Below are 25,085 nucleotides of genomic sequence, written 5' to 3' on the forward strand. Positions count from 1 at the left end.
ATATATAGTCATAAAGGTTCATTCAGTTCAGTCAATACCCTTGGGTAGCAAGGGTATACCTCCATGTTCATACGTACGAGTTACATTACTAGTTAGCTACCATAGGGGTAGTTTAGGAAGAGACTAGAACTATTACTAGAATGCGATATCATATAATGAGTCTGTTCATTCATGAGTCAATACATGCTAGATAGAGAGAGAAGACACATTACATCTAGCACACGCAAAACACATAGTACATTACTATACTATTACAATGATATGTTTAGATGGTTACATTTACATGATTACGTTTGCATGAGTACGTTTACATAGATACGTTTACATGACTACGTTTACATAGATACGTTTACATGAGTACGTTTATATAGATACGTTTACTTGAGTACGTTTACATAGATACGTTTAAATGAGTACGTTTACATGATTACATTTACAAGAGTACGTTTACATAGATACGTTTACATGAGTATGTTAACATAGATACATTTACATGAGTACGTTTACATATACGATGATAGGACAGACATCACTAGGTGCTATAGCATGGAACAAGTTCAGGATCTAACTATACCAATGAATCACAACGCATTGTGATAGTTATATTGGGTATACATGATCATAGTAATGTGGATGTTTGCGGCTTGCATGCATACAGGGGTCGTGTATAGGTCCCAAAATCTCTTGACAGGGGAGCATCTAGTCTGGGATCTAGCCATCATATTACGCCTTATACCTCAAATAAGGCACAATAGTACAGAAGTAGTCACTTGTTACAAGTACTATAGTACTTACAAGATTACCATAGACTTAAGGTAATTAGTACGGTTGTAGTTCGATAGTACACCATAGTACTATTTAATTTTTACAATTACATTCACTTCGTGAACATTCACACGATGCACGGTAGTGTAGTAACTATATTTTTGGTTAATGATAGTTGGATTTGGGAAGATACACACTCTTACAAGAGATACACACAAAAATTCTAGATGCCTTGGTAGAAGGATACTTTTAGTAGGAAACATAGGGTTTTCTAGGATGTTCAAAACGTTTTCATACTTACAGTTCATGTACATACAAATACTTACAGTTCATATACATACAAATACATACATACAAATTATGACACTAAAATACTTATGATCTCACCAGCTTTAAAGCTGATACTCTCTTTCAAAATAACTTGTATCTTTAGGTCAACGGTAGACAGGTACCGATGCAAGGTTTAGAGAAGATGGTGCTCGTTCAAGACTCATCTTTCATTTTGATTTATACTCTAGTGTTGATCATAATTTGACAGAACACAGTTGTATTAAAATTATATTATTAATGCAATGGACGATGTATTAAAATTCATGTGACAAATTAAAAAAAAAACAAAAAATCAATAAACAATATTTTTGTCATGAAAGTAGGATGCTATATTGTTACAACTAGCATTTTAGCTAGGAAATTATATTCTCATGTAAATATATCTAATGTAAGTGATGGGTTTGAGCTATAAGAACATTCCTATGTGCATATGCAAGCCCTAATGCTTGGATCTAGGTTTCTCTAATAAACATGCTTTTCATCCAAGACTTGCAAACCCTAGATCTATGGTATACAAGTCGAAATTGACATAAAAAGTAGATCTAGATGCTATTCATCCAAGTTTGTTTCTCGATCTCTGATTCGTTTGACATAGAACTTAATTGAACACATGAATTTAGTCCTGACCAGGACCGACACGTAAGTCAAAGTAAATCATCGAGGGGTCCTGATATCGCTTTTATCCTAGTAGGATAAAAGCAACCGAGAAACTTCGATTGATATGCATTTATTATTCACTAACCAATCATACACAACAGTGCGTTTTATAACGTCATGTTATGGATGCGCTTTCACATTATCAATGCATAACTAACTACCAAACAATAAACCATATATCTTGGTTTTAAGAGCATATCATATTTTCATTTCGCAATCACTGGAGATAAATTCCAATGCTCAAATCAAACTGATAAGCACTCATGAACGTTGTAGAAAACTTTTTCTATTTCTAATATATTTTAGACAATCTACACACCTATTCATGACAGTCTTCATTCATATCTACTTCCAACATATGAACAACTGTGGACGGTTCGAATAACTCTTATTATTCCGGAAGTCAAAGCATGCAAAAGATGAAATAATAGGTAAACAATTAACATAAGACAGTAACATTACTAATAAATAATATTGTTTGATTTAATCATCAAATGTTAATTACAGTTTATCTATTACATGTTTCTAAACTATCTAATCTAAACTAATATCATCCTTCAGCCCGATGCTCCTAGCGTGCTGCAACTGCTTAACCCTGCTCAGTCGTCACTTCATAAGTGCATATGATAGGTTATCCTCTGACGATACCCTCTTTACTACGAGGGGTCCTTCTTCCACCCGATGTCGAATAAAATGATATTTTCTTTCGATATGTCAAGATCTACCATGATCCCTCGGTTCCTTGGGCAAGGAAACCGCTCCTTCATTATCACATAAAATTTCTATGGGCTCCGTTATGGCTGGCACAAATCCATGGTCTCCAATTAAGTTCTTCAACCATATCGCCACCTTTGAAGCTTCTCTCACTTCAATATACTCTGATTCACACGTTGAATAAGCTACTGTCTCTTGCTTGGAACTTTTCCAAGTCACTACTCCTCCATTAAGGGTAAAGACCAAGCCCGACTACGAACGGTAGTTTTCTCTGTCGGTATGAAAACTGGCGTCACTATACCCTCACACCCTTAAGTCATCACTCCCTCCGAGGACTAGAAACCATTCCTTGGTCTTCCGAAGGTACTTAAGAATGTTCTTGAATACGACCCAATGCGTTTTTCTAGGGTTCCCTTGATATCTACTGACCATCCTCAAAGCAAAGGTCACATCAGGGCGAGTACATGCATAGCATACATAGTCGACCCAACTGCGGAAGCGTATGGTACCTGGCTCATTTGTGCTATCTCGACTTCGGTACTCGGACACCGAGTCTTATTCAACTTGGAATTACTTTGGATCGGTAACTCTCCCTTCTTTGAGTTCTCCATACTAAAACATTTTAGTACCTTGTCCAAGTAAGTAATCTGAATAAGTCCTATTAGTCTCTTACTTCTGTCTGTCACTATCCTTATTCCCAAAATATAAGAAGCCTCTCCGAGTTCCTTCATAGCGAAGCACTTCCCGAGCCAGGATTTAACCTCCTGTAGTGTCGGGATGTCATTTCCTATGCACAGTATGTCATCGACATACAATACAAGGAAGCTAACTATACTCCCACTGGCTTTGACATTTACACATGATTCATCCTCACATTGTAGAAACCCAAACTCTTTGACTTTCTCGTCGAAGCCAAGATTCCATCTACGAGACGCTTGATTAAGTCCATAAATGGACTTCTCAAGCTTGCACACTCTATTGGGATGCTTTGCATTGACAGAACCCTCTTGCTGAGCCGTGTAAACATCCTTAGACAACTTCTCATTATGGAAAGTAGTTTTGACATCCATTTTCCATATCTCATAATCATGAAATGCAGTAATGGCCAACATCACACTAATAGACTTTATTTTGGCATCGTTGAGAAGGTTTCATCATAGTTAACTCCAGGAGTTTGAGTGAAACCCTTCGCGACCAGTCACGCCTTATATGTGTGCACATTCCCATCCATGTCGGTCTTCTTCCTGAAGATCCACTTGCACTCGACGGTCTTACGTCCGGGCACATGGTCAACCAAATTCCAAACTTGGTTGCCGTACATTGACTGAATCTCGTTGTCCATTGCCTCTTTCGATTTTGCATACTCCAGGATTACCATGGCTTCCATATAACCGGGGTTGAGCTCTAACACTTTCAGAACGTCTAAGAGGTAATGACTCGTCAATCGGTTCAACCAGAGTTTCCCCCTCGGGTTGAGTGCCAGCGTTTGAGGTTCCTTCATCGTTCGGCTCTTGAATCTCTTCAAGATGAATTTGCCTCCCACTGTCCCTTTGGCTTATGAGTTCTCTCTCTCTCGGAAAACCTCTCTCCTCACAACCAAGACAACATTGTTACTCGGTCTATAGAAGAGATATCCAAAGGATTTATGCAGGTAGCCGATGAAAATGCACCGCTCACTACGAGGTTCGGGCTTGTCGTGAGTCTCTCGTCTTACGAAAGCCTCAACCCCAAATCTTTATATGTGCCCACGAGGGAGCCTTCCCTGTCGACATCTCATGAGGTGTTTTGGCAACCTTCTTCGTAGGGACTAAGTTACGGATATGGGTGACATTCTCTAAGGTGTACCCGCAAAACGAGATAGGTAGTGAAGCACGACTCATCATGCAACGAACCATGTCCAACAAGGTTCGATTATGCCATTGAGCCACTCCGTTCAACTGCGGTGTCCTAGGTGCTGAATTGCGAAATTATTCCACATTCCTTAAGATAGTCATGGAATTCAAGACTTAGGTACCCTCCTCCTCGATCGGATCGAATCATCTTGATTTTCCTACCCAACTGATTCTCGACTTCTTGTTTAAACTCTTTGAAATTTCAAAGGTTTCTGACTTGTGCTTCATTAAGTAGATATATCCATACGTACTATGATCATCGGTAAAAGTCACGTAGAAGTAGCTCGCATCCCTTGTGGTTGATCTAAAGGGCCCACACACATTGGTGTGTATGAGATCGAATAGACCCTCATCCCTCTCACAAGTGACAGTAAAGGGTGACTTGGTCATCTTTCCAAGTAAACAATACTTGTACACGTCATCGTCCCTAAGGTCGAATGACTCCAACAATCCATCCTTTTGAAGTTGGGCTATGCATTTCTTGTTGACATGTCCAAGACGACAATGCCACAAGCATGCTTTGTCCAAACCATTGGATGAATCAACACACAACACATCATTTCCTAAGTTATCTACAAGCATCACAGTTTCATATATTCCATTACAAGGGAATGCTTCAAAATAAAATACACCATTAAGATAAGCCTTAATAGAACCCTTTTCACTATAAATGAATATCTAAAACGTTGTATATATAAACCATGAAATGAAATGATGTTTCTTGCCATATCAGGCGAATAGCAACAATTGTTTAAATCTAATCCAAATCCACTATTAAGCACTAAAGAGTAAATTTCGATCTTGTTAACAAGCGACGACCTTCTGTTCCCCGTGATCAAATTTATCTTCCTATGCTCCACATCCCTATCTTTTCTTAGGCCCTGCAAATCAGAACAAATGAGAAAACCACATCCTTTATCAATTACCCAAGAAATGGAATGCGATGAATCATTAGATTTAATTGTGTAATGTTCATGTCAATCTCCTTTGGCTCCTTGTCTAGGACATACTCTATGTACTCATAACGGGTGACCATTCTAATGTTATGGATCCAATCATTGAAAATGTTTCTGTTGAATATCACCCTCCCACACAAGTTCATAAGTGAGAAGGAGCCGGAGGAACTTGAGCCAGAAGCGTTGTTGTTGTTCATGTTCGACATCTGAAAAAGAAAAGAACAACGTTTGATTAGAAATGAATCCCTAATTAAACACCCTAAATGAGAAATTAGGGCTAGGATCCAACAACATTATTTACATATTAGAAAAGGGATGTCGTAATCTAGCATTCCAATAACTTGAAGGTAAGTGCATGACGATTCACTAATTCTCTATCATGAAAAACGAAAAGAAGATAAAGTTTTAAATGTATTGAGAACTCCTAGATTCTTTTGAGATTAATTGAACCTTTCAGTGGCATGTTTAAATCTCGATATGCCCCTCAAGTTTGTGACAGGGATGCCGAGGATCAAAAAGCGGGTGTGAATAACCATGCAAATGTACATGGTGCCCTCATTGTTACAATTACCGATTCGATGTGCCGATTAACCACACACGCTCCATCGAACTATGAAAAACAATGAGTCACCCTTTTCCACCTTTGCTTAGAAACCAATTAGTGTGCCAGTTGACCACACACGCTCCACTAACTTCTTAGCAAGGGTACAAAGTGTAATTTCATGGGATTGCATTAATTCACTTTGCATAAAATAACTAAGATTGGGAATTTTTGAAAAAAATTATTTTAGTTACCTTGTATAGACTCATTATACTTTTAATGAGGTAAGGTTTGCGCTATCCTACCCGTTCGGCTAACGACCCTATCCTACCCGTTCGGCTAACGACCCTCCACCAATCAAGGAAGCGGTGGGTGAGAGTGGACAACCATCAAACAACCCTTTTATAGGCCATAACCTTATATCCCCCTTATAGATTGACTTCATGAATGATGCCTACTAACGATAACACTAGTATTTAAGTTATATATATATATATATATATATATATATTAATCTTATAATATTATAAAGTATAAGGTTGAATGTTAAACTTGAAAATTATAGGGTTTGAAATTTAAATAGGTCAAATTAAACATTTTAATCATAACATTTAAATTTCAAAACTTGACGACAAGTTTTGAACTTTTTCAAAACACAAAGATCAAATAGAATATAATTTTCAATTAAGCATTTAATTTGATAATTATCTAAATTTGACCTAGTCAATATTACTTGTAAGATAATTCAGCAATTAATTTAAATAATCAAGTATTATCAAATAAGGAAATTATTATTTAAACAATTGGTAATTACCTTTTGTTTTGATGAGGATATTGATAAAAAAGTAAATAAAATTCGGATTTTATTAGACTAAAAGAATTTAGGTAATTACACTTAAGCAAAACAGCAAGAAATCCCAAAATTCCCTCTGTCTGACGCTTCGACTCGCCAAGTCCCCTTAAGGACTCGTCGAGTTCATCCTACTCGTTGAGTCCACAATGGTACTCGTCGAGTTTATCAGGCAGAGAGCAAGAAAAACGATTTTTAAGCAAGAATCAAAACACAAAGCATCAAATTCAAGAAAAGCCAACCAACGCTCTAATACCACTGATGGGTTTTAGCCATAAGAACATTCCTATGTACACATGCAAACCCTAATGCTTGGATCTAGGTTTCTATAATGAACATGCTTTTCATCCAAGACTTGAAAACCCTATATCTATGGTATACAATTCTAAATTGACATAACAAAGTAGATCTAGATGATTACCTCTTCTTGAAAGCTTGAATCTTGTTATCCTTTGAGCTTAGAGTCACAAATGTTGCACCTCTAATGGATTACAAACACCAAGAAGCAAGCGAATGATTTGGACAGAGGTTGTGGGCACAAAATCGGCTCTAGGAACTCCTTAGGGTTTCTGGTAGCCGATTTCTATAGCTCTTGGGGTCATTAAATACTTGAGCTGCTAGGGTTACTGCCTGAAACCCTAATTGGATAACTTAGGCCTTAATCATTCCAAGGATCCATCTAGAATTAGGCTTGGACGAATTCAAGGAGTCCATACACCTTAATTTCGTCCACCCTATAATCCATAAGGATCCACAGCCCAAAACCAACTATCACACAATTGACAGTTACAAACCCCCTTTATTTAATTAATCTCTTTTAGGCACAAAATTAATTCTTAATTAATTAGTGTCTAATATTAATTAAACTATATGATTTTTGCTTTTAATATATTAATCATATAATATATTAATAAATCATAAAAACCTCTTTATTTATAAATCATCCTATCATGTTGCTTTGGTGAACGGAACCCAAAAGGACCATGCACAACCGGGCCAAGTACCTACCAAATATAGTTACGGGCTTAGACACTAATCCAACAGTAAAGGACGTACTCTAAGTGAAAATCATACTCTGTGTTTAATCTAAACCATCCATTTGAATACAAACTCTTGATTTAAGTTCAATGCATATGAAATGTATTGTATTAGGTTTCCGTTGCATATGAGATGTATTTTATTTGGTTATGAATCCAAACTGTTGATTTAAGTTCAAACCAATAACAAGGACATCTCATGCACCCATGCAACATCACCTCAACATTTTCCCCCTCTCCTTTTAACTGTCGGCCATAAGGCATTCATCACCACCCTCACTTTTCATCTTCAAAATCAAGAACTCTCTCACTTTTTCCTCTCTAGCATAAGAAACTCTCCTCTTTCATCCTTCTAATTTTTGAGAATTTCAAGGGCACACCAAGATCTCTTCATCAAAGCCCTTCACTTCTGGTAAGTTTCTAGTTAGAATCCATAGTTTAACTTCACGTTTACACCTTAAATCTCTTCTTAACCCATATTATTTTATGATCTATGCTCTTAGAACACCTTAGAGCTCGAAAATCATCTCAAGAACACATCCAGGGCCGAGATCTCCTCATATGATCACCAAAAACAACAAAGCAATGTGAGTTCATACCCCTTATTTTTTGGTTTTACTATGTTTTGGGGGAGGATAGAAGTTGCTTATGTGCTACATCCATGTATTTGTGCATGTTTATGTGTGTTTTCTATGTTATGTGTTGTGATTTTGTGATGAAACCCTTAAATCTCGAAAACTCTAACAAAAACATGATGATGTTTGTGAACTAAACCACTTTATATAACTTACCTTGAATATGAATGTATTATACATGTTAACGATGTTGAAAGACTAAACTAGATCTTGTAATGGGACCATTTTTGATAAATAAACAAAAAGAATGGAATTTTTATGATACTTACGATTTTACCAGGACTAAAAATATCATATTTATATAAAATGGGTCTTTATGAAATCATAGTTTTAAAAAGGGCCAAAAGTGTTAAACTTGACGTAACGTCCCTTAATATAGGCCTTCACGGTTTCATTGTGCTAAATTTGTAAATTTGTCATTTTTATGGATTAAATTCTCATTTAACACAAATTTGAGCCAAAAATGTAAATTTACGGTGTTATGGGCTGAAATTGTCACTTTATTTGGATTTCGGACTAAAATGTTATTTTGACAAAATTTGGGCCGAAAATGTCATTTTTATCTATAACAGGTTGAAAATCTAACTTTTTATGGGCCGAAAACATTAATTTATATACATACTTGGGCCAAAAATGTCAATTTATATACAATGGGGCCGAAGATGTCAATTTTCATGATATTGAACCGAAAATGTTATTTTTAACCAAAGTGGACTAAAATTTCATTTTATTTGAAATGAGCTCGTAAAGGTAAATTTTTGGCCATGAATGACCTAAGGTGTCAATTTCATAAAAAATATGCCTAAGTTGTAAATTTTTGTCTTAATGGGCCAGAACCTGTCATCATCACATAATGTGGGCTTTTTATGCCAACTTAGAAAACAACCAAGCTAAAACAAACAATGCAATAAGAAACGAACTAAATTCATCTATTGCATGTCTATTAAGCCTAATACTTACAATTCATGTTATCGGGCCTTAGTGGCCCATTTACCTTCTTATTGGACCTGGATTAAATATTACATGTTTATTGGTTCTTAGTGGTCCATTTAGAAGCTTATTGGGCGTAGACTATACATTACATGTTTATTGGGCCTTAGTGGTATTTCTAGATGTCTGTTGAGCCCCGTAGATTCACATACGTACTTGTTGGACTTTTCAAACATAAAGCATATACGGAAAGCATTACACAGAACATAATACAATATTCGCGTAAACTCAATTAACGATGCTAGTTAGACATGTCGATTGACACCTCTCGAGTGGACAATCGTAGCCTATAGCTATAACCAGTCTACTGGAAGGAGAGCAAGAGTTTATGTATAGATACATACGGGGTGATACCCCACACCTTACCTTAAACAAGTCGACGCCTGAAAACACCACGATAGGCGAATTTGTCATAATCAAGTATGGTTAAAACGACACACTTAGAGATTCTCTCCATCATAATTTTTCGGAATACATATAGGATCTTGTTGATATAAAAACACACATACACTGATATTTAGTCTTAGGGTTTTAAAATCACGACACTTTTGTAAACAGAAAATATAGGATTTTCTGTGGAAACATATAGTTATACAATACTTTCTAGTTACAACAGACAATGTACAAGGGGAAGGTAGCCGGATCCATCCTGTTGCAGCATATACTCGGGGGGTTGGTACAGGGCGGACGATACTTCATTATCATTTTTCCAGATTACGTTTTTATATACATTCCAAAAACAAAAAACATACATGCATTAATACTTGATTTGACACATCACTTTTAAACCATTTTTCAGAAAATATCGGATTTTCTGGTGTTTTACGAAAGATACAAAACTTTTCATTCAAACATGCTTATGAATTCACCAGCATCATATATGTTGACATTTTAAAAATAACTTGTATTCTCATGGAATCGTTAAGCGGAATGGTCTACAAGAACATGTGGAATTTGTCATATTTTTTTATCATCATACATTGATTATTTTATCATGTAATTTATGATACTATACTTGATGTAAACAATGTTGGTTTTATTTGTAGGATTAATGTCTAAGTCCATAACTATAATTGGTAAGACTTGACCCGACCCGGCATGGTCCATTTGGGTTGCATGGCATCATGCACTTGGATAGACTATAATGAGAGAAATAAGACACTAATGGTATATTAATATATTATAAGTTCTAGTATATTAATAATAAGAATAATAAGATTATTTAATTAGTATTGATCAAGAATTAATCTACGATTAATTAAGTGATCAAAAGAAGACTAATTAAATATATGGGTTGATTGTGTAAATCATCCATACTTGTATAGTGGGCTAATGCTCCATGGATAATCATGTTGGGCTAAAACCCATAGGATGGTCCATGGATGCTCCATGGTGTATTTGTACCCATGGATCATGGAAATGAAAGGCCATGTCAATTAGGGTTTACATGGTGTAACCCTAACTATATAAGCATCTTATTCTTGACCAAAATTGGCCACTAGTGTGTGAAGTAAAAGGGCTAGCCGATTTTCATGAATGTAGTTTTCTCTCAAGTCATTCCATGTGTATTTGGTGTTGTGTGAACCATTTGAGGTATCACACTTGGGGCACTTGGCACTCAAGCTTCATGAAGACTTTCTACACCAAAGAGGTATGTATTCTATCTTGCTATAGTCTTTGTTTTGTATGGTAGATTAGGATAATACCTTGGATGTTCTTATTTGCATGTATAATAGAGAAAACATAGATCCAAGGTATTTAAGGTTGCATGTACACTTAGAAGTGTTAGAATGCTCAAAACCCAACAGTGGTATCAGAGCCTAGGCTTGTTTTCTTGTTATACTTGCAAAAGAAGCTGGAAAATCGAGTTTTGATGCTGTCTGCCCAGCAGACTCGCCGAGTCCATGAATGGACTCGCCAAGTCCAAGGCAAAAAGCATCCAACTCGCCGAGTTGGTTCGTGCACTCGACGAGTTGGACCCCCAGACAGCATAAATTCGACTTTTTTGGTTGGAATTGGACTAGGAACATTACCGTAAGATGTTTTTGGACTTATAAACATGTTTTTGATGTGGTAATGTTCATGCTAACCCAATTTCAAAGATAATTGTCAATAGATTCATGGTTTGTATTAGTTTAAGGTTTAGACTAATTACATGAAAAAGTTTGATGTGAATTATCTTGTTCTTATGAGTTGCTTAGATTAATAGAAAAATTGAGTGAAATAGTTGTTTTCAATCCAAATTAATCTAATAGTTGATTCTAAAATGTGTTTTTATAACTTTTCCTCAAGTTATATGAAAAGTCACATTTAAGTTTCATAAAACTCATAAAAGTTGGCAATGGTTACAAAAGATGAAGAGTCTTCTCCTTAAGTTATGGAGGTTCAAGAGTCACATCATTAATAAGTAAATAAATAGAGTGTAACCTTAATTAATTTCATAAGTTATAAAATAAAGAAAAATTTAATTCTTTTATTAGGTTAAAGTCTTCCATAACTTGTCCTCAAGTTATGGAACTTGGAAAGTTTTTGGATTAAAACTACTTTAAACACATAAGTTATGGAATTAATTAGTTTTGAATAGTTTCAAAACTTGCCCTCAAGTTTTGGAATTTGTAAAGTTTTCACTTATGAATACTTTAATTCCAAGTTAGCCCTTTGAATTTTAAAAGTTAAAATTCAACCCTTATACTTTATAATATTATAAGTTAATAATATATATATATATATATATATATATATATATATATATATATATGTATGTATAAGAGTAAGGTCAGTCTTACCGCTAGTACGCCTCATTCACGAAGCCGGTCTATAAGGTGGGTATAACGTTGTTGCCTATAAAATGGCAACTTAATGGGTGTCCACTCTCACCCACCGCTTGCTTGACTGGTGGAGGGTCGTTAGCCGAACGGGTTTGACAGGACTAGAATTCTCCCTTCATTAAAAGTATTAATGATAAATACTAAGTAACTAAACTCTTAATAATACCCAATCTTAGTTACTTAAGAAAATGCGAATAAGGTGCTAATCCATGAAATTACACTTTGCACTTTGTTTAAGTCGGTTAGTGGAGCGTGTGTGGTTAACTGGCACACTAACTCGTATTTAACAAGGTACGCAAAGGGTAACGTAATGTTTATCATCGTATCGATGGAGCATGTGTGGTTAACCGGCACATCGATTGAGGGGTAAAGACTTAAGGGTACCAAGTAATTTGCGTGGTTACTTCACACCTTGTTTTGTGATCATCGGCATCCCAGTCACAAAACCTGCAGGGCACACTCGAGATTGAAACATGCCATTGAACAGTTCAATGAATCTCAAAGATCTAGGAGTTTCAAAACCAATTAAAACCTAATAATACATTTTCGTTTATCTTGGTGGAAATTGGTGAATCGTCATTCACCTACCTTCAAATATTTTATAGCATGGATTACGGCATACCTCTTCTAAGTTATAAAATAGTTTGTTGGGTCCTAGCCTTAATATTTCATATTGTGTGTCATATTAAGGACTTAAGATTAACTATCTTGAATATCTCCCAAAAGATGTCTGGTTTAGACATTTATGATCTTCCCAAATCTCCTGAAACAAGCTTTCCTAATGAAGATGATGTCCCATGGATATCATACTTCTTCACCTCTTCAAATTATTCTCCCTAACCCACAAGTTCTTGAAAAGTTTAAGGTCACTCAAGCCCAATTGGCAAGGCAAGGTCTAGGTGTGGTCACATCTTGGAGATGTAGTCACATATTGACAAGCCGGGAGAGTTGGGTGTCAAAGTCTTGAGAAAGTTGGTGGTTCAATCACTTTCTAAGTCACATAGTGAGTTCCTTTGGGACATCTATGAAACAGACTATGACAAGACCCTTAATGATCTTATCTATTTGTTAAGATCAACTTCCTTAAAACTTGATGGACATTGACAATAGTGACACAGGAAATCTAGGAAAGCATTCTCTTCCCAATGGAAAGGGATCGGCCATAGTCAACTCGGTTGACCAAATGGTAAAGAGAAAAGCTAAGTCTTTGATAGTCCCGTGTACCATTATGAAAGGGTCCATATGTTTATATTGCCAAAGAAAGGGGCATTGGTTGCGAAGCTGGGAAATTTACCTAAGGAGGTTAAAGTCAATAAGTTTGACTCTACTTCAGGTAAAGTCCACTATCTAACTGTGCTAAGTTTCTAATCTGAGATTCTTGATACATGATGTGACTGGGTCACATGTTGATGTTTTAAGAATAAAAGGAAAAGTGAAGAAACTTAAAGAAAGAATCTGCTGAATCTGATCGCATAGATGGATTTCTATCGCGTAGTTTGAGGATCGGATTCTTGAGCTACTTCTTAGGAGTTATGAGATATTGCTTAGGAATAGATAACAACAAGTTTTCATATGGATTGTAAAAATAAGTTTTTCCGCAAAATTTTAAAATAAAAGAAAATCTTCGGTTTTATTTATTTTAAAATATCCTTACAATGGCATTTGAGGAAAAATTGTTGCTTATATGATTCCATTAGTAGCAAGAGTGGAAATATGAAATTGATTATTTCATTTGTGGTAATGTCTAAATTTACCAAATAAGGAAAGATTCTCAACACCCAAGTTTCAATTGGACCGGAACTTGGAATCACGCATGTTGTATAGCATAATGAATGAGAACTTTCAAGTATTGGAAAATTAAGACTAACTACTCGTTCACATAGATGTATGAGTCAAGTAACGGATTAAGGGATCGAGTACACATTCTTGTGCACTGATTAAGACCACCACAAAAAGATCGATAAGATTATTCATCATAATTTACTAAAGCTTAGTAAATATGGTTATACTTACAGGCTAAAGTATAATTCTGAGACATTGGAAAAGTTTCAATGTAAGGTAGAGAGAATAAGAAGAATCAACTTAGGCAGAAGGATAAAAGTTTCTCAAATCTGAAAAGATGGGAGACTACTTTAGTATAAGTTTTTGTGATCATCTTAATGATTAAGAAACCATATCAAAGTTAGTTCTCTAAGGAAATCTTAGTGTATTCTTATGACTAAGAAGTGGAACTTGAATTGTTGAAATGGTTAAATCAAGAAGATGAGTCATACTTAGTTCCTATACAAGTCTTAAAGTCATACTCCAAGATTGTAACTTGAGTGACATGTCTTAAAGAAAGGTTTAAAACACTTGTCAAATGTAAGAGTAAAAGTTTTCTACTCTTGTACATTTGAAATTGGTAAGTTGTGATGTTTTGGATAAAACAAAGACCAACTAAGGCCAATTGTGTGAAGTATTTGCCTTGATTAGAATCTACACTATCCCTTGAATATTTGACAAGGAAGTCTTATATGTCAAGAGGATAGTGGGAGTTTTAAAGGTCTTGAAAGTCTCAAGAACAAATGAAGAATAGAACCTATCGTGTTGACATATTGTGTCCCCATTCCAGTTAAAGTTGGCTTTGCATATGAGTTCTTAGAGTTCTCAATGTGTTGCACAACAACTTGGAAGCAATGGCAGGCCCTTGAGCTGCCAGGTGGCAAGAAATTAAGATTGAGTTCAGTCCATATGAGTTTGGATTTGTCATTATCCTTGTCTTGTGAGTATGGTTTTGACAATTCACATGGATAAGAACACATACACCATTAAATCTAAGTGTCATAAGGTTTCTCTCCGATTCATGAAAATGATGGTGAGGAAACACTTTCACTAAGTAGATTTTAGCTAGATAGCAATTGTGATATTTGCATTCTCAAAGTCGTTAGTGGAGCGTGTGTGGTTTACAGGCACACTAACCTGGACTTGTGAGAAGTGGCAAAAAGGTCTAACCAATATGATTACGGCATCCCTCTTCATAATTGTTTATACACACAAGTGTGCTATCTAAGGGAAGGTGTATGATTTTGATAAAGTCTTATCAAAACAATCTAGTATCAGAAATCTGAACTTTGGTAAGAAAGTCAATGAAGTATTGATTTCTAGAAGTCCAACTGATTTTTGAGTACATGTCAAAGCTATTGGGAGCATAAGTGTTATGCTAATAATCATCATGTTAATGGAGCATGATAATTATGATAAGTATTGCAAGTTAGCTTAATTATAGAAAACAAAAGTTTCAATTCGTGAGGTTGCAGGGGTTGAAAAAGTTGTTTTGCTATAATTAAGGGAGAGGAAATTATACTTAATCTCAAATCTATAAGCTTAGATCGTGAGGTTTTAATCATTTAGTCAAGGATATATATATGAATTTCATGTTGGAATGGCTCAACATAAGGAAATTATGTATATGGGTCCATTATTTGCGTTCTAAAATTCGATTATGATTACGGCATCCGTTTTCATAATCTGAATTATGAGAACTTGGCAAATACAAATGGAAATGTTATAGCAAAAGACTGGTTTAGTCTTTATGTGAGACATCATGAATCGTGTCCCATATGCTTCGGATATAGGATCGATTACATGTGCTATATTAATCCTATCTAAAATTTTGCAAATGCCTGGGGCATTAAGAAGTGAAAAGGTTTAGAACTGGATATGACTAAAAGGATTATATAATTGTCGAGGACAATCTAAGGTTTTCCAAAGATTGGTTGCTCAAGGACAGTTGGAAGTATAGTGATAATTCTGGAAGGACCATATTGACATAATCTGGAAGGAGGCAACTCTTGTTCAGAAGTGATAGTCAAAATGGAATCTGCAAATGTTTCAAAGTTTGAATTTTCAATCTGTTTAAGATTAGGAAACTTAATGCAAGAAGGATGTTCCCAAGGAGCTGATCTCCTTTGAATTGGTCTGTAATGGTTGTTGTCAAGTCTTTCTGATTTTGTACATAATCATTACAAGAAGATCAATGCATATAAGTTTAGAATCTAACAGATTTCAGTAAATGGCATGAATTTGGAATTTTTGCATTTGCAGTAAGGATTTGGGAGTGTGAAAAGAGAATCATTGAAGTTATGTTCAATTGATCTAGTTCACAAAGTAAAGATCATAGACAAACATAATATGCATACTTGGTGTGTGGCATGACTAGTATTTTGAAAAAAAACATAGTGTACATGCTTGGAGCATGGGACAACTATTGTTTTAAATTCAAGAATAAAGTTGATAGCTGAAACAGTATACAATGAATAACGTGTAATCATATGGTGATAAATAAAAGGTGTTTTATTTATGTTCATAGGTTTTGATACCATATTGGATTCAATTATTATTGTGATTCACTTTGCATGTTTTGACTTCCCGAATAAACTAGGTTATTATTCCGGAATGACTAAGTTATTCAAACCATCCACAGTCGGTCATATGTTGGAAGTAGATATGAATTAAGACTGTCATGGGTTGGCTTGTAGAGGTCTAAGGTGTTGGACAAAGGGCTACAACACTCATGAGTGCTCATAAGTTCTGAGTATTGGATTCAACCCGTGCTCATTGGAATCACTTCATGGATTTTATCACGAGTGATCATGAGATGATAATATCTTATATTCTTCAAACCTAGAGATATGAGTTGTTACTATGAGTTGGTTGTACATTGATTGCACGAAAACGCATTTGGTAACTCGGTGCTATAAACCGTGCCTTTGTGTATGATTCAACAAGTAGTAGAACAAGCCATATGAGTCGAAGTTTATCCATGCCTTTTACCTTCGGGATAAAAGCGATATCTGTGGGCCCCTCGATGATTTGATGATGACAAATGGAAGTGCTCGGCCGGGCCAGGACTGATTTGATTTGTTTAATTAGTCAGTCGTCATAAATCGGAAATCGGGAAACAACAAATGGACAGAGAGAATGATTATAATCCATGTCTCAGTCCATATGATATCTAGAATGGAGGAATATATGATCCCTTATCTAATGGACAAGTCACTGACAAAGGTCAGAGTTCATCTACAAGGTCAGAGTTCGACAGAAGCTTTTGAGAGCTACGATTGCCAGTTGGTTCCTGAAGTCAAACGCAATAATAGTTTTAGACTTATCCAAGTGGGAGACTGTTGGATTAATGTCTAAGTCCATAACTATAATTGGTAAGACTTGACCCGACCCGACATGGTCCATTTGGGTTGCATGGCATCATGCACTTGGATAGACTATAATGAGAGAAATAAGACACTTATGGTTATTAATATATTATAAGTTCTAGTATATTAATACTAAGAATAATAAGATTATTTAATTAGTATTGATCAAGAATTAATCTAGGATTAATTAAGTGATCAAAAGAAGACTAATTAAATATATGGGTGGATTGTGTAAATCATCCATACTTGTATAGTGGGCTAATGCTCCATGGATAATCAAGTTGGGCTAAAACCCATAGGATGGTCCATGGATGCTCCATGGTGTATTTGTACCCATGGATCATGGAAATGAAAGGCCATGTCAATTAGGGTTTACATGGTGTATCCCGAACTATATAAGCATCTTATTCTTGACCAAAATTGGCCACTAGTGTGTGAAGTAAAACGGCTAGCCGATTTTCATGAATGTAGTTTTCTCTCAAGTCATTCCATGTGTATTTGGTGTTGTGTGAACCATTTGAGGTGTCACACTTGGGGCACTTGGCACGCAAGCTTCATGAAGACATAGATCCAAGGTATTTAGGGTTGCATGTACACTTAGGAGTGTTAGAATGCTCAAAACCCAACAGTATTTTTATATGTTTGATAATGATGTTATCTTGTTTAAATTATATACGTTGTGATGATATTATAAGTTGAAGTCACGCACAAGTCATCGGACATTTCCGCCATCTGGTTCGGGGGTGTGACAGATTGGTATCAGAGCATTGTTTATAGTGAACTGACATATCTAATCATACTTGATATGCAACTATAACTACAATGGGACTAAAAGACTCATAATATAATGAATACCTAAGTGTACATTAAAACTTTTAACAATACAATGGGACTAAAAAACTCATAATATAATGAATACCTAAGTGTACATTAAAACTTTAACAATAAAATTCTCTGGAGGGAATTGAATGTTGTGATAAAACTCATACCGTTATGTAGTCATATTGGGGACAAATATAGCCTGATCAAGTATATTTATTAAAAATATGACCAACATGTGTTTGGGAGTAATCATGGCAGGAAATGGATCTAGAAGCTTACCTCGTATCCAAAACATCTCACGAACTCAACCAAAAATAATTAAAAATACTATAGGAGTATTTTGGAAAAAATAATTTGCTCATACTCCCTTTACACACTTCTCATACCCAGTTTCTCGCGCAGTCGCCATGGACGAGGCACATCTTAGCGTCCTTTTCTACAGTCCCTAGTGGCCCACAGAACGGTCGAGGAAGCCCATGTGATATGTCTGGAGGCTACCCCCAGTGTCGGGCCCAAGGATTACATGGAGATGGACAACGATTTTGGAGAATCCGATGAGATCATGGAGGAGGGCGGGGACGCTAATGATGTCCCCAGTGAGCCTCCCACTTCAAAGATAGTACATGATCACTCCACAGCACAACAGGATCCTATCGATAAGACTCTCTCCCTAGAGGAGGAAATTTCCACCCTTCGACAACAACTTTTAGCAACAGAGGCCTGAGCTATATAGGAAGAGCACGAGAGGGACGAGGTCATCAGGGAGATAAACGAGATGGCTGATCTTGTAGCATGACATTTCGACATGTTATTTCACTGTCGACCCATCTCATCGCAACTAGTATCTGTTCACTTACTATTGTCATGATTTTAATTATGTATTACCTTATGAACTACTAACTACATGATTAAGTGACCACACTACCCATAGATTCTTTACTTTGTCGAATTTTATTTCACTGCATGTATTGTATTCCTTATAGGCAAATTTTCATGTACTCAAAAGATTATCATTAATGAAAACGTCTCTATATTTTATCATGATGTAATTATCTGCTTTGTGTTCTATTACTTTTACTACATGTTGATTTTATGCATTCACTCTCTTATACGTAACCGAATCACGACATGGTGCTATAACCAAGAAATCGTGAAACTAAATACATTGGATACCGAACATCTTTCCGTTCCATGACAAAAAGATGGCTCATAGACCTAACTGTGGAAACAACATGGCATCGATGCCACGAGAAAGATACGCAGCCACATTCCAAGCGGCAGTGTCTGCTACGGTCACTGCAGCACTAGCACATATTCATAACAGAAACAACAACGAATTTAACAGGCATGGAACCGGAAGCACAAATCAGTGAACAAATCAGAGACCCACAAGAACATGCACCTACATGGACTTTACATACGCCAAACCTCGAACCTTAAACGGGACGAGAGGTGTAATAACCCTGAAAGGAGGGATAGAAAAAGGTGGAATGGGTGTTTCAGATCTGCGGAGGTCTAAAGGGGTGCAAGGTCAAATTTGCGGCCTACACATTCGTTGATCAAGCTCTCACTTTGTGGAATGGTCATGTGGAGGGCATGACACTCTCAGTGGCAAATGCTATGCCATGGGAGGAGCTTAAGGAAATGCTATTGGTCGAGTACTATCCAAGGGGAGAAATCCAAAAAATGGAGCAAGAGTTGTCGAACCTCACGGTTAAAAACTCTGACATCGATGCTTACATATCAAGGTTTAGTGAGTTGTCTCTCATGTGTGAAGGAATGATCAGATCTGAAGGGAAGAAGATCGAAAGATCACATATTAAGGTTTAGTGAGTTGTCTCTCTGACATCGATGCTTATATATAACACATATTAGCCACTCGAGGCTATAACTCTATGGTCCTCTAGCCCTAACTCTGTGGACCCTCTAGTCCTAACTTTGTGAACTCTAGAGTACATACAACAAAAATCAAATAGAAATCATGTAGTGTAACACATCACATACATAAAACACAATGTACTCTGTCACATAACTGTAATTACCCCTCAAGGTAAAGTATAGTGAGAAGACTCACCTTGAATAACTCGGTAACCCTCGAACTCGTAAATATTGATCTAGCCTGCGCCTAATCACATAAAATAATTACTCTAATCAATACGACTTTCAAAGACTAGGCTAATCCCTCTCTAAGTTCTATAAGAAGGGTAAAAGACCATTCTACCCCTTCAATGGCTCAAAAGTCCAAACATTGACTAAACCCTAATAGTCAAAAAAGTCAACTCCAGTCAACGGTCAACTGTGAGCAGACTCGTCGAGTGCACTCGGGCGACTGGGCGAGTCCACGCGGGTCCCCTGAATCCTTCTAAGCCTCTATTGGTACGTCAAGTCCCTCCTCCACTCACCAGGTTACTCTGTAACGAATCGCGGGGCAACCCCGTCTCTACTCATCGAGCCCACTTAGGAACCCAACGAGTTGCTCCCATAACCACTCTCAAACGACCTTCTGAGGTCAGATCTGCTCCCATAACAACTCTCACTGATAGAAAGAAAATGAGCGCTCTTCGTCAGCCATTCAACGATCACCTAAATTGCATCAACACCTCTCGCTGTCCTCGACAATTTGGTGATAAAATCCATAGAAATTTGTTCCCACTTCCACTGGGGAATCTCAAGTGGCTGCAACTTGCCATGTGGTCACTGGTGCTTGACCTTAACCCTGCGACATCTCAAGCATCTCTCCACAAACCACGCAACATCCCTCTTCATACTAGGCCACCAGTAGTCTCTCTTCATATCCAAATACATCCTAGTGGCCCCGGGATGGATCGAAAACCTCAATATGTGCGCCTCCTCCATAAGAATGGTATGTGCCTCACCCTCAAATGGCACCCATATCCGACCCTGAAAGGTCGTAAGGTCTCGGATATCGGCAATGAGCTCAGATACATGACCGATCACCCATTCTCTCTTGCGGTTCTCTGGTCTCATGGCCCCTACCTGGGCCTCTCGAATGGTGACCAACACCGGAGTCATCACTGTGAACCTCACAGAAACATCTCGTATTAGGGCACTCTCCGCCCTACGACTCAAGGAATCGACTACAATGTTAGCCTTGCCCGGGTGGTATAGGATCTCGCACTCATAATCGTTTACTACATCCAACCATCTCCTCTGGCGCATATTCAGGTTGGGCTGATCCATCAGATACTTCAAGCTCTTTTGGTCTGTGTAAATGGTACACCGAACCCCATACAAATAGTGACGCCAGATCTTGAGAGTGAACTCCATAGCCCCCAATTCCAGATCGTGAGTAGGATACCTCGTCTAAAGTGGCGTCAGTTGCCTTGATGCGTATGCTATGACGTGCCCTCTCTTCATCAGCACCACACCTAATCCCGTTATCGATGCGTAATTACTGGAGAAGTGTCTCGAATGAGGCCTGCTGCTCCGGGCCGCAATTGAAAGCCACGACCTTTCGGCTCAACCTGGTGAGTGGAACAACAATCCTGGAGAAATCATTGATAAGTCTCCGATAATAGCCGGCCAACCCCAGAAAACTCCTGATCTCTGAAGGGGATCTCGACACCTCCCAACTCATCACATCCTAAATCCTGGCCGGATCGACCAATATCCCATTTTGGTTGACGAGGTGTCCCATGAACTGGACCTCTCGTACCAAGAAATCGCAGTTGGAGAATTTGGCGTAAAGCCTCTCCAATCTCAGAACTCCGAGGATCTCCCTCAAGTGCTCCTCATGTTATTCTCTGGATCTCGAATACACCAATATATCATCAATGAACACGATCACCGAATGGTCCTACATCGGCCTGCACACCCTGTTCATGAGATCCGTGAACGCCGCTGGTGCATTAATGAGCTCGAAAGGCATCACCACGAACTCGTAATGTCTATAAGGAGTCCTGAACGCTGTCTTCTGGATATCCTCATCCCGCACTCTCATCTGATGATATCCAGATGTCAGATGAATCTTGGAGAACCAAGACGCTCCCTGCAACTGATCGAACAAATCATCGATCCTCAATAAGGGGTGAAGATACTTGATAGTTAGCTTGTTCAACTCCCGATAATTAATGCACATCCAGTGTGAACCATCCTTTTTCTTGACAAAAAGGAACGACGCTCCCCACGGTGAGCTAATCGGCCGAATAAACCCCTTCCCTAGTATCTCCTGCAGCTGTGAGGATAACTCCTACATCTCTGGTGGCGCAAGGCGATAGGGCGCTGTCCCCGGAACCAGATCAATATGAAACTCTACCACCCTCTCGGGAGGCACTCCTGGCAGCACCTCGGGAAAAATGTCTGGGAACTCACGCACTATCAGAACCTCATCGACCGATCTCGGCCTCTCTGCATCTACCCTCGTATCCACCACATATGCCACAAACCCACTACATCCCTTCTGTAGGCTATGCCTTACACTAGCGGCCGAACAAAATGCCGAACCAGAACGGGCACCCTCACCATGAACCATAAGAACTCCCCCACTAGCATCTCATGTGGTCACCAGCTACTGCTCGTAGTCTATAACCGCTCCAAACCTGCTCAACCAGTCCATGCCCATGATGACACAGACATCTCCCATCCAATCGGGATCATATCAATCGGAAACTCAACGCCGAAGATCTCGAGTACACATCCTCGAATCACATCAGTGGCATACACTGCTCTCTCGTCAGCTATGGAAACTCGCAGAGGTCGAATCAACGCCTCCCGACTGATACTGATGTGCTGACTGAAGGCTAATGATACAAAAGATCGACTTGCACTCGAGTCAAATAACACCAATGCATGTACAGAATTCACAAGAAAAGTACCTATGCATATTATAATATAAGCATAATATCTCAAACATCATATAAATTAATGAAAGAATACATACCGACCATGACATCGGGCGCTGTGTGGACCTCCTCCACTGTCAATTGGAAGGCTCTCCCTCGTGCCTTTGGTGCCTCAGCCTTCACCGGCTAACTCTCCGTAGCTCGTACAACAGCTTGGGCAGATCCCTACGATGCTCCCTATGCTGACTCCCGCAACTACAGATGCTCCACCTTCCGGTGTTTGGTCTGGTTGCAGTGGAAACACACTGTAAATCCCTTGGGGCAATCCTTGGCCTTCTGCCCCTCCTTGCCACACTTGTAGCAAGACCCTGCTCTAAAACTCCCCTCATGACCCTTGCCACTTGCCACAAGTGCATCCCTTCTGATCCCCTGATCTCGAATCGACGGGCTTGACCCGCTTGGCAGTCGGCTGGGACAGAGTCGGTCGCCGATCCCTCGCCTGAGACTCCGTCTCCTCCCTAGCCTGAGTCTCAAGCTCTATCTCCCTCTCCCTCTTTCGAGCATTTTCCTGAGTCTCAAGCTCAATCGCCACCAACTCGCAGATGTCTCTCCTTAAAATGCTCAAATACCGACTCATGCGTGGCTGTTCGGAAGACACGTGCTCAGGGCAGAACATCGCCTTCTCATGGAACATCCTAGTGATCACAGTAACATACTCGGTACCTTGCTTGAGGGTCAAGAACTACTGGGCCAAATGCTCCGTTTCCACTGGGGGAACGTACTCATCATGAAACATAACAGTGAACCTCTCCCAGGTCACCGCGGCAAGCTCTATAGAAGAATAGTGCACTATCAGAAACTTCCACCAGTCCTTCGCTCCCAAGCGAAGTTGGTTCAACGAGAATAGAACTCTCAGATGCTCCGAACATGAACACGTATAGAAGCATCCATCAATGTCAGATACCCAACTCATCGTGGCAATCGGATCCTACATCCCATCAAACTCTGGTGGCTTCGTGTTGTTGAACTCCCGGAACAGCAATGAATCACCACCCTAAGGTCTAGCAGCAACAACAGCTGCGGTAGCTGCAACGGCTGCAGCCTCAGTAATCGCTGCATATATCTCAGCAAAGGTATTGATCAATGTGGTCTTAATAGACCCAAACATCTCTGAATCTCTGCACGGATAGCCGCAACCACCTCCTCGTGGATCATCATCTGATGAAGCTCCTCATCACTCAAACCGCTGGTCTCTGGTCTGTGGCATGTCCCCACCGTGATGTCTCTGAAATACAACATCAGAAATATCATAGACTCGCTCGAGCATACTCACACTCGATAACTCAACCCTACTTGCTCCTTAGTACCCCAAGGATTCTTACTTGGACTATGCACTGATCCTAGGTTCCTATATCGCAAGTACTCTAATCTCACTATGCATAGGCTACTCCATAGCATACCTCTCATAAGCTCCTCGCTGCTACCTACTCACTCTCAAGCGTCTCCTAGCAGCCAAACCCTTAGGCTAAGGCATCACAAATCAGATCACTCTAGTCCTAATAAGAATAGCTAGCCTACTCTAGCATGCATAACATATCATATCATATCTCATAACACATAATATAAAGGTATTTTGGGAAATCATCGTTCGGGCGCTAGCTGATCGTACACACTACTCTGCTCTGCTCTTTCCAAAACCTTTTTAAATTCTTAGAAAAAATTTGGTTTTATTTTGAAAAAATTTCTCAAATCCTCAACTTGAGTTCAAATGCGCCCGAAAGTATATCTGAATCCCTCAAACCAAGGCTTAGATACCAACTTGTAACAACATATATTTCAAAACAATTTTTCGCTTTCAAAAATGTAATTTCATTCAAAGATATTCTCAAATCTCGATGGATAACATGTCCAAACCATAAAAACACATCCCAAGATCAAAACGTATAAAAACTCCAATAGTGTGTACTGTTAATGTCGGCGCCTTCCCGCGATCCTCACTGGTACCTGAAACACATAACACAAAACACTGTTAGCATAAATGCTTAGTGAGTTCCCCAAAATACCACATATAACACAT

This window comes from Lactuca sativa, chromosome 1 (assembly GCF_002870075.4).
Source record: "Lactuca sativa cultivar Salinas chromosome 1, Lsat_Salinas_v11, whole genome shotgun sequence".
Classification (NCBI taxonomy): domain Eukaryota; kingdom Viridiplantae; phylum Streptophyta; class Magnoliopsida; order Asterales; family Asteraceae; genus Lactuca; species Lactuca sativa.